General features: G+C 47.3%; 1 protein-coding gene across 2 annotated transcripts in view; it reads left to right on the top strand.

Moving 5' to 3' along the window:
• The first annotated feature begins 3,401 nt into the window (after positions 1 to 3,401).
• The window catches only part of Gpr161 (G protein-coupled receptor 161), a 39,576-nt gene continuing 28,156 nt past the window's right edge, over positions 3,402 to 14,821 (top strand). Inside the window, exon 1 of one of the 2 annotated variants that reach the window (XM_050158429.1) lies at positions 3,402 to 3,597. The gene's annotated coding sequence lies outside the window, so the exon portion shown is untranslated. The other variant, XM_050158428.1, reaches the window with a different exon arrangement.

Below are 14,821 nucleotides of genomic sequence, written 5' to 3' on the forward strand. Positions count from 1 at the left end.
TTGTTTTGCTTTAGTTTGTTTGCTTGAAATAGGATTTCACCGTGTGGCTCTTGCTGTCTTAGAACTTACTATGCAGACCAGGCAAGCTTCACACTCACTGGGATCCACCTGCCTCTGCCTCCCAAGTGCTGTGTTTAAAGGCGTTCACCATTGTGCTTGTCTTGGGGCCAGCACTTTAACCACCGAGCTCTCGCCGTAACTATCACCTATTTTGAGTGTTTTATCAGACTGAGCCCTGGCCTTACACCGATGAGTAGAAAACTCTCTGCCTCACTCCGTATGGACCCTGCTCTTGTGTGGTGTTTATATTTACTAGCGGACCTGGACAAGAAGCGAACGGAGAGCTGGTGAGGCTCAGCGGTAGAGGTGCCCGCTGCCAAATCTGGCCAGGTGTCTTCTGTGGCCTGTCTTAGGACCTTCACGACTGGCCATAAACCCTCCCACACATGTCCACACAAGCACAAATAATAATAATAATAATAATAATAATAATAATAATAATAATAAATTTTTAAAAAGAAAGATAAATAGAAAAAATACAGATTAGTAGAGAGTTGCATTTTTTTTAAACTTTGGTTTTCTTTTTTTCTTTTTCTGGACACGGGTCTCACTTTGTAGCCCTGGAACTCGCTATGTAAAACATGCAGGCCTGGAACTCACAGAGATCTGCCTGTTTCTGCCCCTTAAGAGCTTGCAGGACACTAGGGTACATTCTATAAAGGACAAGGAGCAGAGAGTTTGAAAGCCTTTCCCATTGCCTTCGTGGAGGAGGAGACATTTCAGTCTAGCTGTGAGGGCAGAAAGGCCGAGGATGCCGAGTGGAGCCGGATCACTCCACGTGGTGCCGAAAGCACAAGGCACTGTCAGCACAAGGCACCGGCTTACTTTCACTAGCTTTATGTAGACAGATGGGTTGAAAGGATGTCTTGTTTAAAATGCCTCATTAGACAAGGATTCTTCAGGAAGCATTTGGATGAGGTCTCTCAGCTTGGAAGTCTTCTAAAGGTCCTAAAAAAAGAATCTCATAAAACCAAGTGGGGATGAAGGTTTTATATCTCTGTGTGTGTGTGTGTGTGTGTGTGTGTGTGTGTGTGTGCATCTTTCTCTTCTTTTTTGAAAAAAAAAAGAGAAAATCGTATGCGTGCACAAGATTTGTGTATTTTTTGCACATGACTGTCACCTACACAGTGATATAGAGAGAAATAATCATTTCAATAACAATTTCTGATTTTTCTGCTCCTGACTGAAACTGCTCAGAGCTCAATAGTAGCTCCAGCAGGGGGAAAACACGATAGCAATCTTAACGATAGCAATCCAAAAATGTATTTGTTGGCAGCAATCTCTTTCCCCAAATGTACAGTAAGTCCCGAGCTTGTGAGTTATGGGTAAAAAACCTTTCTGATAAATAATATATCAGGTAATAAGCAGCAGGATAAAAAAGGTTTTCCATTGACGAATTCAAAGTGAAAGAGTAAGTCTGAGGGAGGTTTGCTCAGTGGAAGGTAGTGGTTGCATGGGAGCCAAAAAAAACCTGTAACTGGTCGCTCTGAATTCTCATTTGCTCCGCGGCAGCACTCTGTGGCATATACTTCCAGATCTTTCTTGAATGTTAACTTTCAGAAAAGCTTAATCTCCAGATTGTATGGCTCTGGGCGATAGGTTTAGGGCATTTCTTCCCCCCCTTTAAAAATTTAAAATTGGCCAGGCAGTGGTGGCACAAGCATTTAATGCCAGCACTTGGGAAGCATAGGAAGGCGGAGCTCTGTGAGTTCGAGGCCAGCCTGCTCTACAGAGTAAGTTCTAGAACAACCAAGGCTAAATAGAAAAACCCTGTCTCAAAACAAACAAACAAAACCCAAAATTAAAAGTGTGTGTGTGTTTGTGTAGGTGAGTGTGTGCACATGATGCAGGTGCCCACAGAAGCCAGAGGAGTTGGATGGCCCTGGAGCCGGAGTTACAGGTGGTTTTGAGTCACTTGATGTGGGTCCTGGGACTCAAATTTGGGTCCTCTGGAAGAGTAGTAGGTACTCAGAACCACTGAACCATCTCTTTGGTCCTTCATTTAACCTTTTATTCCCACAGATACGTAGGTACCCACACCCCCATTTTGTATATGATAAACTGAGACTCAGAAAGGTTAGCTGACTCCCCAGGTCACGGGGCTTAGTTCGTGTTGGAGTCTGTGTTAATTAATTAATAATCACAGATTTTGGAATAAATGTCTAAAATACTCCTGGGAACAGCTTGATTTAAGCTGCTTCAAGCATCTAATTACCTGGATGACCGAGAACGACTCGGCTTCTAGTTTGTGACCAGATGAAAGCATCGGATCACACAGAGCAGCAAGCCATCCGGTTACCTTTCCCCCTCATTCTCCCACTGTTCCCCAAAGCAGTCGGGTGTTTAGCAGGTGGCAGATAGTAAATTATTATTCTAAATGGTGCCCAATAATAATAAGGAGGCAGCTCCCACAGTGTCAGGCCACAGACGAGGGAATAATTAATGCACTTCTGCAAGCAGATGGATTTCAGAGGGAATTGAAAAGTATTCTAAGCACAGTATCAGTATTTTAGTTTTTTTTTTCTGGAATTTGACTAGGGCGTTATTACTTTGTGTCTAATTATTATGCTGACACGTTGGCTTTTCCTTTGTTATTATTTCTTTTTCTTAGCAGTTGTAGTGTTCGCGTTAGTTTGTTCGTTTTTTTTTTTTTTAAAATCTCCTTATTAAGATTGCGGCATAGAAACACAGCGGGCTGAGGAAGAGTGAGGAGTATGAAATAGGTGAGTGAGGGAGAAGGAAAGAAAGAACAAGAAGGAGCAAGCAGGCTCTTTATTCTCACTGCTTTTTCTCCCCCTTTGTTGAGGGGGAGCAGAGAGGGATTGTAAAGGTCTGTTTACATCCACTTTCCCCACCAACCTGCTTTCATTCCTTAAAGTCTGGTTTCAGGGTTATTTACTGTGATACTGCCCGGGTCCAGGACACGGTCTGGTACTAGACAGATGCCCTCAGTGGCTGGTTGGATGAAGGAAAGGTGAGTGAGTAAAAGGATGCCAGAGTCCGACTTGAGAAGGGAGGAGGAGAATCCGAAAGTACTGAAGGGATGGAGAGAGAAATGGAAACGGATGTCCCCAAAGGCTGGAACCGGGAGAGAGGAGGCCTGAGTAGAAACCACAAGAGGTTTCCAGGGAAAAAAGTGGGAGAACGGAGAAGGCGAGGGCTAGACAAAGAGCAGCGGGCCGAGGCTGCTCAGAGGCTGGTCGTGGGAAGAAATGGGGGAAAAAAGTGGCCGGGCGGGGAGGCGGCGGAGGAAGGGGCGTGAGGGAGGAGAGCGGGGCGGGGCGCGGGACACCGGGCTCGGGGCGCGGGGCGCCGGCCGGGGCGGCGACGAGGGCGGGCGGGCAGCGGGAGGCGGAGCGCGAGCGCCTCAAAGTTCCTCGGCCTTGCTCCGGGCCCGGGGGCCGCGTGCTGCCTGCGGGAGGAGCGAAGCGGGGCTCGGCGGCCTGAAACCCGAAACCTCGCGTCCCGGGCGCGGCGCGGCGCGCTGGGAGGAAGCGGCGGGGAAGCGGCCGGGCCCTGAGCTGCCGCGGCTCTTCGGTGAGCACCGGGCGGGAGGAGAAGGGGGGCGCAGGCCGGGGCGGGACGGGCTGCCCGGGGATGGAGCGGCGCTGAAGGCATTGTGCTAGGCGCCGGCCTGGCTGGGTCTGCAGCCCTTCCCCCGACCTCCCTTCCCCTTCGGCGGTCCCGGAGCCCCCCCTCTCCCAAGTCTTCTTGAGGCTCGTTCCCGGCTGCACCGCGCCTTGCTTCTGGGGCTCTGGTGCTTTGGCATCTGTCTTTGGAGCTCTTTGTGGGAAGAGCCTGGGGGGCGCGCCCCCTCCAATCGGCCGGACGCTTTTCAGAAGCCCACCTGGTTCTGCTGGGTGCAGCCTGCTCCATTTCCCCGGAGCCCCTCTGCACATCCCCCTAGGAAGGGAGAGCATCAGTGCATGCCCCGGACTCAGCCCGGGAGGGCCGCGCCCCCTACTGCCGGCTCAGGAATGGGGGTGTGGGGCACAGAGACCCCGACTCTCGACTGGAGTCCGTGAGGATCAGGTGAGTAACATCCTCCTGGTCAGGACTCAGGGTGTCCCTGTGCCAGAGCCTGGGTGGGAGGCGAACGCAGATGTCGCCCCGATGGGGATGGGCGCCCCTGCACCCCAGATCTGTGAGAGGGAGATTCGGCTGGTTTGGGGGTTGGGGAGGAGCATTTCACCAAGTGGGCCGAGAGCTTAAGCCCGGGTGCATCCCGTGGACAAAGGCGTGTGGCATGAGGAATGTCTGTTGGGATGGCCCGTGCGCTTCAGAGCAGCTGCTTACCAGTGGCTGCAGCCGGGCGTTGGCACCTTTGGGTAGCACCACTTTTGAGACTCTGCCTTTTCATTATCATATCTCTGAAGCCTTTTGCAAAGTGTTTACAAGAGCGGCCGCTTAGTCCTCCTCGCTGCTAGGTAAGGAGAAAGCTGCAGTTTTGGAGGGAAGAGACCTGGGTTCGGTGATGTGCCCAGTGGGCGACACTAATAGATCAGACTGTCTTAGGTGCTGGGGGGTGGGGGGTGGGCTGCTGGAGCCTCGGAATAGGTCTCCTCCCGGTTGCAGAAAGCCAGCCCGGGTTGCAGCCCAGCCTCTTGGAGCCTCAGCTTTGCCAAATCGATGCTAGCCTGTATCTTACTTCAGCCACCTTGAGAGCAGATGAAAAATAGCATTTGCCAGCCCCTCTAGAAGAATGCGGTGGGGGCGGGGCCTCCACCCTGCTTCTTCCATAGCCCCTCTTCCTGCCCTAGCCTTCCCCACCTTATTTTATACTTCTAAGGTGCTGGCAGCTGGTTTCATACTCACCTTTTAGATCCATTTACATGGCAGCCCTGTGAACTGCAGTTATTGTCCCCATTGATGGGGGGAGGAAACTGAAAGCCAGGAAAGTGAAATACATTGCCCTATTTTTGTTTGTTTATTTGTTTTGTTTTGTTTTGTTTGAGGCAGTGACTCTACGTAGTCCTGGCTGTCCTGAAACTCACTACGTGGGTGGGAGACGAGGCGAGCTGGGGCTTGAACTCGCTGAGATCTGTATGTCTCTGCCTCCTGGCTGAACTAGCATCTTTTGACTTAGCAATGCTTTGCACGTGGAGGTCATTTGAATCGGGACGTTTTGTCCTACAGACCCAATGAGATGGCACTGCGCATAGAGACCTCAGAAAGCAATGCTTGGTATTTTGGTAATAACTTAAAGACCTTGGGTCCCCAGCTCTGTGCTGCAGCCTTTGCACTGGGAGTCCTCTGACCATGGAGTATGGAATGATCCGAGGGCATGTGTGCTCTTTTGGGGTCCGAACCTCATCTGTCACAAATGTCAGCAGATCCAGGTAGAGTCCTATGGCACACACTCCCTGAACGATGCTACCCAGGAAAAAGCCGGGCAGGTGGCTGGGTAGGGTTATGTGCAGAGTGACATCCCAGGAGAAGGCAGCCAGCTGTGATACCGTCACAGGTCCCATCATTATTGTCTGTATGAGCTTGGTGGAAACTGTTAATTTTTGTGGGGAGAAAAAAAATCTCATTTAAAAAAATAGCTTTTAATTCAAAACTCATTTTTGTTAAATATGCAGAGTCATTGAATTGTGTGTCCAGGTGTTTTGTGGCCTGCAGACTGCCAGGGTACAGTCTAGGTTAGACCTTTTGAGACACAGTCTAGCTGAACCGCTGTAAAGCACGGCTGGAGGGGAGAAATGGTGTGTCTAAAATCTGACAGCGTGAACAAGATGAGGGCTAGCTGGTAGTGTGCTTTGTAGTTCGGAGAAGGAATTAATGCTTCATTCACTCAACTTATCCGAATCTCGCCAATGAGAGTATCCTGTCCCCCAAAAGAATACTTTAAACCAGTTTTCAGTCTGTTTCTGGGGTCTTTTCTGTGCCTGGCTGTGGAGACGGTGGCGCTCAGGGTGGGTGTAGTCAAGGACAGTTGGGAGCACGAAGGAAGGAGTTTTCAGTCTGATAAGGTACACTTGCTTTCTTGTTTTGGTTTGTGTTGGTTTTATACTGGAGTCATAAGTGCCTGGGGAAAATCTGAAGTCCATAGCTCTAGGTACTGCCTAGCCCCGCCCCTTACAGTGTAGGGGGACATAATGATAGAGTTTATCTGGTATATAGTAAGTTTTCAAAACAGAAGTTATTAGGAAAGATTTTTAGTATAGGAGTATATAGAAAAATTAAAGTTCTATTCATATCTCCTTTACTCTTTTTTCCACCTCTGAGGTAACCACATCAAATGTATTTCCTTTCAGGCCCTTGTGTGTGTGTGTGTGTGTGTGTGTGTGTGTGTGTGTGTGTATACACGCGTGTGCACGTACGTGCGTGTGTATGTGTGTGTGTGTACATATGTGCACATGGAAGCCAGAGGTTGATAACCTTCCTCCACCTTACTGTTTATATTTTGACAATGTATATAATGATTTTGACCATGCTCACCCCCTCTTAACTTCTCTTTTCTCCCTCCCTCTTTAACTGAACCCCCTCTATTTCAAGTAGCCCCCCTCTACTTTCATGCCATTTCTGGACCTTTGATTGGGGTTGCTTGCATGTGCACGGAATGAGGAGACGTTATTTACTGAGGCATGGGCAACTTTTCCATGGTCAACCGTACTGAAGGAAGTGTCTCCCTTTCCCAGTTCTTCTGCGACAGGATCTCTTTGAACCTGGAGCTTACTAATTCTCTAGGCTGGCCAGTGGGCTCCAGAGGACCTCCTGCCCCCTCGGTCCCAGTTCCAGGGTTACAGATGTGGGAATGAGGCTTTTACGTGAGTGCTGGGGATATGAACACAGGTCTTCATGTTTTCAAGGCAAGTGCTCTACGGAGGGAACTTTCTCTTCAGCCCTTCAGGCCAGGTCTTTTTCAGTGTTTATGCAGCATAAGACATCATAAAATTTTGTCTACATTTCTAACTTTAGAACCAACTACAATATGTTGAAAAATCACACACACACAATTTCCATAACTTATTGGGTTTTTCGTTTGTTTGTTTTCGAGACAAGGTTTCTCTGTATAACAGTCTGGCTGTCCTAGAACTCACTTAGATCAGGCTGGTCTCGAACTCACTGAGATCCTCCTGCCTCTGCCTCCCAAGTGCTGGGATTACAGACATGCGCCACCACCGCCTGGTTTTAATTTCCTTTAATTGTTTTGATTGAACAATATTACATAAAAATCAACCAATCTCAGTAGTAATAGGCATAATTCATTCTCTCTCTCTCTCTCTCTCTCTCTCTCTCTCTCTCTCTCTCTCTCTCTCAGATAGGGTCTCACTACATAGTCTTGAACTCACACAGAGACCCACCTGGCTCTGTCTCCAAGTGCTGGGATTGAAAACCTGCATCACCACACCCTGCAGCTTCATGGGGCTGTATAATACTCCTAGGGTACTTATATTGTTTATTTAAACATTTCCCTATTGAAGGGCCCATAGATTGTTCCAACTTTATCTGCCTGTCTTTATTTTTGGCACATTTGGAATCTTTCTGGATAGAAATTATGTCTAGAAGTAGAATCTGTGGTCAAAGAACGTACACATTTTAAACAGTTATTTCTTGTGTTTATTTCTTTTTGAGACAGTGTCTCACCATGCAGCCCCGCTGTCCTCAGACTCACTATGTGGACCAAGCCAGCCTCTAACTCACAGCTCACAGAGATGTCTGCCTCTGCCTCCCCAGGGCCGGGATTAAAGGTGTGCCGTCGCTACCACATCCAGCTCTAGCAGTTATTTAAGAGTTCTCTTTTGTCTGTTGAGGCCTGAGGGACTGTTGAGAAGGGGGCTAATTATCTCACTTACGCAGGATTCCTTGTTTAGGGTTAGGTCATGAAGTTAAAAAAAAATCACAACATTCAAAATTCGAGAAGTTATATAAAGTAACAACTCCACCCTCCTCCTGTTCCCTAGCCCTGTATTTCCTTTTTGACTTATAGCCAGTTCTGCCAGTTTTTGTCTTTCAGATATAATCCATACACCCACAGGTGGAACAATGTGTATCTTTTCATATTTTTCTTTTCCTTTCAAAATGAATACTGTAGCACACTTTATACCCACTTCTGCATATGACATTTGAAGTTTATTCCAAATCTTAGAGTCCAACATCGGCTGTGTGCATTTTAAATGCTAATAGATTCTTCTACATTTACTCTTAACATTTTAGAAACCAACTTGTATTTCCTCTAATTCCTCTGTCAATTTCTTTGCCATTTCCCCCCTTCTGGTGAATTGGAATCTCATCAATTTAAGAAGCTCTGCCTGGATTCTGGACTTTGGTCCACCTGTTGTTAACAAATCAGATGTTTTCCCTTTTTGCCCTGCCCTTGTGTGCACGGTTGTGTGGGAGCATTTAACTTAGGGAGGTTAGATTTGTGTCATTTTTTTTGGTGACTTTCTGTTTTCTGTTTTTTTTTTTTTTCAGGGCTATGCTTTCTTAACTTTTATCTTTCTTATCTATCTATCTATCTATCTATCTATCTATCTATCTATCTATCGTCTTCTATCGATTTTTCAATTAAAGTGTTGAGGGGGTTGAGAGTGGTTGAGAGCACACACTTCTCTTGCAGAGGACTGGAATTCAGTTTCAACACTCACGCCTGCAACTCACAGCTGCCTGTAGACTACAGCTCCAGGAGAGGCTGGCCTTCCTAGGTTTCTGCATTTACATGCATGTGTGACTCCCTCCATCCCCTCCCCCATGGACAGAGAGGGGGGATATATGCACATACATGCATAATTATATTTATACATATACGTGCATATAGTATATGTGCACATATATGTGTATATATGTGTGTGTATGTGAGCGCACACACACACACACACACACGCATTCCAGGACTGTAAATGTAGCTCAGTGGCAGAGCACGTACCTAGCATGCTGGAAAACGGTTCTAGCCCTGGGGAGAGGTACACACAGAATTACTCTTTTATCCTCTCCTCAATTCCCCTTTCTTCTGTGATCTGTGGTCAGGGTTTGTATCTGTCCCTGAGTCTCTTTAGCCAATCTCTATTTTCTTGGCCTTTTAAAGGGATATTTCCCACCAAGTCTTAAGGGGGTGCTTTTCTTGGGCAGGCAAAGCAGGAGCAAGGGTGTGGTGGGCAGTGGGGACATTGTTCAGGCACAGAGCTGGGCAGCGGCCCTGTCTGGAGAGCTGGGAGTGACTTGGGATGGCAGAGGTGGAGGACATCCGCTAATGAATAAAGCCCGCAGGTGTGGGAATCACGTGATGCGTCCAGGCCTGTGTGTGGAACCATCAATCTGGCAGAGTGGGAAGGACAGATTGGAATGGGGGCGAGATCAGAGATAAGAAGAGGGAATGGAAATGTCTCGTAGTAACCTAGGGGGAAGAGGGTGGCACTCTGAGATGGGTAATGACAGTGAGGATGAAGTTCTGAGCTAGGCTTTAGTGATGCACAGGATGTCTGCCGCAGGGATGGAACAGATGGACATTTATCAACACACACAGGCGCACGTACACACACACACACACACACACACACACACACACACACACACGCACACACACACTCTTATTTTGCCCTGGATGGAAATCTAAGGCTTGCACACGCTCATTCGTTGGCCCAGGATCACACTGCCTGAGTGTCAGTCAGAGCTATCACCCTCTCAGGATTATTTGGCAAGGGCAGTTGAAAATGTCCTAGTTTTCTGGTTTTGCCGTTTTTCTAATGTTTTAAAATGTTATGTGTGTGTATGCTGGCACGTCTGTATGTGCAGCACATGTGTGGCCAGATGGCCTCAGAGGCCGGAAAACAGCGTTAGAGCCCCTGGAACTGGACTTACGGGAGACTGTGAGCTGCCTGGCCTAAGTGCTGGGAACTGAACCCAAGTCCACTGCAAGAGCATCACGTGATCTTGACTGCTGAGTCCTCTCCCAGCACGTGCTACTTTTTAGAAAAGATAGTGTCTCTAGCCCAGGATGAGTGTGGACTCCTTGTGTAACATAGAATGTCTCTGGTTCTCCTGCCTGCACTTTCCCAGGCCTGGGATTGTGGATGTATGTTACCATAAATGCTTTATTTAGTGCCGGCGATGGAGTCCGGGTGCAGGCAAGCACTCTACTAATTGAAGTATATCTCCAGCCTCTAGGTTTCTGTCTTAAGAGAGGGGGTGAGGCCAGGCGGTGATGGCACACGTCTTTAATCCCAGCACTTGGGAGGCAGAGGCTGACAGATTTCCATATGTTTGAGGCCAGCCTGGTCTACAACATGAGTTTCAGGACAGCCAGGACTGTTACATAGAGAAATCCTGTCTTGAAAAACTACAAACCAAAAAAAAAAAAAAAAAAAAAAAAAAGAAGGAAGGAAGAAAAGAGAGGGGCGAGTAGTGTTGTTCTACATAGTGGAGAAACGTGAAGAATCGTGTGTGGGGATGGTGAGAGCCGAGAGGGTAAATTCTGGTTTTTGTAAATGTCATATCTTAGGTGCTTGGATGTTTCGCATGTGGGAGAGAACATTTAAGGCTGGTGGATGTGAGTCTGGTCTCTAGGGTAAAGATGGAGAGTTAACTAGCAAAGGTTAAGTGATAGAGATAGCGTGCATATGGAGAGGAAGATTATCTAAAGGACCCTTGGGTCTAGAGAGATGGCCCAGAAGTTAAGTTCATTTGCTGTTCTTCCTGAGGGTCCAAGCTTGCTTCCCAGCACCTTCAAGAGTGCGTTATAGACCAGTAAGCTCTGATGCCTTCCGAGGGCTGGCTTCCTGTCCTGCTGTGTGATCTCTCATGGCTTCTCACACACACTCCCTCCCGGATGCTGTCCACCACGATATGATGTAGTCAGAGGATGTTTAGAGTTTTAGCCTCCAAAACCATGAGCTGAACAAACTTTTCCTTAGAAAGTAGGCAGTTTGAGGTCGTTCACTACAGCGAGAGAAAACAGATGAATGGGATTCGGTTTCATTTCTCCCCATTGCACTTCTCCCCACCTGGGACTATTTTACATATGTGTTATTTACCTGTGTCCCACCCCTTGTAAACTTGGTCATGTCTTGCTTCTGTGGGGTACAGCTGTAAACAATAGCCGAGCAGAGGATCTTGGGTACATGGTTTTTTACATAGAGCAGCGAGAAATGACAAGGAGAAAGGCAAGTGGAGAATTGGATAGGAGCGTCCAGAAACCTGCAGCGGTGCGGCTGGTGAGGGGGGAGAGAGGGGACATCCTGTGATCTTTAGGTATCTGTCTCATATATAGTCCACCAGAGAGGATATATTACAGAAGAAATACTTGTGAGCCATTTAAAAATAATATTGCTAAGGCCAGGCTTAGTGGCACACACCTTTAATCCCAGCACTCAGTAGGCAGAGGCAGGCGGATCTCTGTGAGTTTGAGGCCAGCCTGGTCTGCAGAGTGAGCTCTTGGTCAGCTGGGTTATGCAGCGAGACCCTGTCTCAAAAATGTAAGGACAATATTAGTTATACTATTGCATTATGAAATTCTCAAGGAATCAGTAAATGTTAAATGCAGTAATATTGTCATTTTAGCAGCATGGGCTTAATTAGTTTGCTTAGCTCTGTGAGGATAATCAGTAAAAATATAATTGAGGGTAAAACTTCGTTATCATGTAATCATTGTTTGCCTTTAATACAAGCAACTGTTTTTGTCTTCTGCGCATAACCCTCATTTCTTACTACCTTACATTGTTTCTCTCTTTCTCTCTGTCTCTCTCTGTCTCTCTGAGTGTGTGTGTGTGTGTGTGTGTGTGTGTGTAAGGAGTTTTTTTCTTAATCTGTTTAGTTAACATATACACAGTAAGAGATATTGCTCCTACAGTACAGGAGTCTTCCATCTCCACACGACTGATATTTTTGACCAGCTATTCTTTGTTGAGGGGATGATCTGCTCAACACCCTTTCGCTGATTGGCAGGCAGCATCTCCCATGGTGTGACAACCCCAAGCGCCTCCTGGCAGTTCCAGGTGTTCCCTGCAGAGGGCACAAAATCACCTCTCCTGGAGTAGTGGTTGAGCTGGACAGTTACCTGAAATGTCTGCTTTCCCCAGCCGTCCTGATTCTCTTCACTGACATCACTGTGAGCTTTATTGCTTACACAGGGGATGCTCACTCCTCTTGAAGGGAAGGGCTTGTGAGGCAAAGGAAGCAGGGGACATGGCCATTTGTACTCACAAGTAGAGATATGTCTAAAAGTACCTGTGACCCAGACTTTGCTGTAGCAAGTAGGTGATTGGATGCCAAGTGCCAAGTCCGTTCACTACTGGGAGGAAGAACTATTCAGCCCTCAGCTTCAATATTGGGGCCTTGAATCCCTAATGGAGCCAGGGAAGTTTTCATTTGGCTTTCTTCTGCCTTACATTCATCTAGCTAAGTAATCAGCTGGCTTTCATCACATTTGATGTGGGAGGGATTAAATCTTTCATGCCTTCATTTAAATAGGCATTTGAGAGTTTACCTTGGTAGCCGTTCTGCCAGCTGCTTTTACCCATGTTTCCTCAGATGTTCCCTTCGGCAAGCATACGAAGTAAGTTCATTTGCTCTCTTCCTCGTGGAGGAGTTGAGGCTCAGAGAGGTCCAAAGACAAGGTCACCAAAGCCCAGACCTAGGTTGGTGAGGACTTCAAAGCCCATGTTCTTCTCTTGGTTTCCGGGTCTAAGTGGAGATCAGTGTGGTTTTGGTCACTATGACCTGAGGTGAACAGCTTAAGCAATGAAAGGCCTGTTTCTGCTCACAGCTCAAGAGGGTCCTCCGTAGGATATGCCGGTCCCACTGTTTCTAAGCCTGTCGTGAGGAAGACCTTGATGATGGGGAAGTTACAGTGAGCTGGTTATCTCTTGATGGCTGGGAGGCAGGAAGAGGAACGGGGTGGTGGAGTGGGGTAAAGGGTGGGAGGTGGAGGCCTCTAAAAAGTACTCTTCCCAGGGAGGTCCTTTTTTTTTTTTTTTTTGGTTTTTCAAGACAGAGTTTCTCTGTGTAACAGCTCTAGCTGTCCTGGAACTAGCTCTGTAGATCTATCTGTCTCTGCCTCTCAAGTGCTGGGATTAAAGGTGAGCACCAGCTCCACCACCCAGCTAAGGTATCAGGTGTCTCCTCCCACATTTTCTACAACTTTGCAGCAGTCCATTAAATTATGAGTTCACCAGCGAGTGTATTTACTGACTCGGTCATTGCTTTAATGTGTGATCCAGTTCCTTCCTTAAACATCTCAATGTTGCTTTGGAAGTCATGTCTTCAACACACGAGTCTGCTAGGGAGATGCTTCATGTTTAATCTGTAAGAACGTGTATGGGGGAAAATCCAAAATATTTATCTTCTCAAAGTCAGTTGAGAACATAGAAGATGCTCAGGGAACATTTGTTAGCCACCTGGAAAGGAACGCAACCTCTCTTAAAAAAAACCCAAAACTAAGTCAAAACAAAAGAATCCCTTGTGTTGTACAGGGATCCACGCCTGAGAAGATAACTAAAACTGAACAGGAAAACTGTAGGCTTGGTGGTGGTAACAACTATAGTAGGCGCAGACTGTTCCAGAAAGGCTTCTTGAGAGTTTAGCTCGAGTGTAGTCGGGCCTTGAGTTACGTGCTATTCAACTAAGTGGTAATAAGTGCTGCTAGGGCGGCCCATGGCCTGGGGCACAGGAACGGCTTTCCCAGCCCACAGGAATCCTCCCTTGCCCTTTTATTATCTCTTCAAGGGGAAGACACGCCTAAGAACAAAAAGCTACTGTGAATTAATTACCATATGAAAAATGCATTTGGATTTCCTTGACCACAAAGACGTTGATTGTAATATCCCTTATTTGGTCCTTGGTTAGTGCTTGGGGCGTACTTGGTTGGGAGGACCCCTCCCAGTGACCACCACCGAAGGATCACTCAGAGAATGTGAAGTAGGGCATTTTATATAAAGTAAATTAAGGGGAGCACGGTATCCCCAAACAGGGACATTCTTCCTCATACGGACTGCTCAGACCTTCTGCACAGATCCCTAGTCTCTGCAGAAAACAGCTGTCTCCGGCTTGGCCTTTTGAAACAGCCCAGCCTGTGTAATTGAACGTAATTCATTCCGGTGGGTGAAATCCAGTCGAACTCAGCAACCTTGCTTTCAAATGCAGCAGTTTCTACATATTACTTACAAATTATTAAAGACAAATTCCAGGCTCGGGCTGTTTCGAGGGTCCCATGTGTCCAGAACGTGCTACTGTTAGCCTGAGCCACATCATTTATCATCATGGGCCTGCCCAGGAGAAAATCAGCTCACCTCAAAGACACTGGTGGAAGTGGTTCCTAGGAGACAGAGTGCATCCTGCTGGCCTTCCATGTGGAAGTCACTAACTCTTCTAAACACGCTGTTAGTGAACTCGGCAGGGGAATTGCAGGTTGAATATAGGGAAACAAGAGGGCTAAAGGTTAGCAAATGAAAGCATAAAAAAGAATTTGTAAGTCACTGGGGTGTTCCAGTTTGCTCTTCTGTAGCTGTGACAAACACCGCCACAAAAGCAGCTTGGGGAGGACAGTTCCTTATTTGCTTACACTTCCAGATCACAGTCTGTCATTGAAGGAAGTCAGGATAGGAACCATAGAACACCGATTGCTGGCTCTCTCTCGCTGGCTCACCTCACCCACTCCCATTCAGCTAACTTTCTCTTGTGGTCCAGGCCCCCTTCTCAGGAATGGGGCTGCTCACAGCAGGAAGGACCTTTCCACATCAGTCATCAGTCAAGGCGGTCTCTCACAGACATGATCACAGGTCTATCTGATATAAGTCGTTCCTTAAGCAGTTCCTGAACGGAGGTT

Source organism: Alexandromys fortis, unplaced genomic scaffold, assembly GCF_014885135.2.
Source record: "Alexandromys fortis isolate MF-2015 unplaced genomic scaffold, M_Fortis_MF-2015_v1.1 scaffold_97, whole genome shotgun sequence".
Taxonomy (NCBI): domain Eukaryota; kingdom Metazoa; phylum Chordata; class Mammalia; order Rodentia; family Cricetidae; genus Alexandromys; species Alexandromys fortis.